This window comes from Hipposideros armiger, unplaced genomic scaffold (genome assembly GCF_001890085.2).
Source record: "Hipposideros armiger isolate ML-2016 unplaced genomic scaffold, ASM189008v1 scaffold_452, whole genome shotgun sequence".
Lineage (NCBI taxonomy): Eukaryota > Metazoa > Chordata > Mammalia > Chiroptera > Hipposideridae > Hipposideros > Hipposideros armiger.
The window spans coordinates 1,417,918-1,418,831 of record NW_017731802.1 but is presented as its reverse complement, the minus strand read 5'-3'; the positions used below and the strand labels follow the sequence as shown (position 1 = coordinate 1,418,831).

Here is a 914-nt window from a genome sequence, read left to right as displayed (position 1 = left end):
ATAAGGTAGACAACCTGAAGGTGAAACTTGAAATCTCAGACATGATGAGTCCCATTTTTTGGAGCGAGAATGGAGACGATTTGTGAGGATTAGATTCTATAGTGTAGGTACCACAAGGGGCATCCTTTGAGGTTTGTGTTAGGGACGGAGTTTCTAGCCATTGCCCAAGTACATTTTTGCAAGTGGTAACACTCCAAAAATTCAGTTATTGTGGGAATGTTCTGGCGCAGCTTCCAGGAAAATTGAGTTTCACTTAGCCATCTGCCAATGAAGCTGTCGTGCTTGTTTCCAAAAGTGTTAGTGTCATAAATATTTGTTCTTCCATTTCATGTGGGAGGCTCTTTTTAGACAGAAAGTAGAAAATGAGGTAAATGTGTTGAGTGTATTTGTTGAGCGGCTCTAATTGCAGATGATATCTTGATAACAATGATCAGTAGTTTGGTAGAGTTAGGTGATCACGATTTAAATGTCTTCATTTCTGAGAGTTTACCCGTGTTTTTAGTCTTATCTTTGTACATGGCCTTTCAATTTCTTGGTATCTTTACAGTTCTTTAAGAATTATCTATGTTTCTTGATGCATTGGACCCACTAGATGCGTGTGTACTTCCCAGCCATAGCTCATCTCTAGATTTCTGCTCCTACCACAAAATGCTGACTGGTTGTCTTTCTTTCCGAACCTACGTCCTCTCTTTCATTCACTTTTTCTCTTTCTGTTCTTCAGATATATGTTGTTTTGGCATGTGTTTAACTTTTGTATTTCTTCCACCTTTCCCTGTACTTGACAGGAAACAGGAGTACACTTATTTTTTTTACTGTATTGTTCGTAAGCTGATGCATATTTAATATATTTTTAGTACTTATTAATTACGTTATCCTCATTTTAAACAGCTTGCACTTTCTAGTGACAAGATTGC

At 37.5% G+C, this 914-nt stretch overlaps 1 protein-coding gene across 1 annotated transcript in view; it reads left to right on the top strand.

The window, feature by feature from the left end:
- Nucleotides 1–914, top strand: part of COMMD8 (COMM domain containing 8) — a 9,332-nt gene that overhangs the window by 6,614 nt on the left and 1,804 nt on the right. The window lies entirely within an intron of this gene.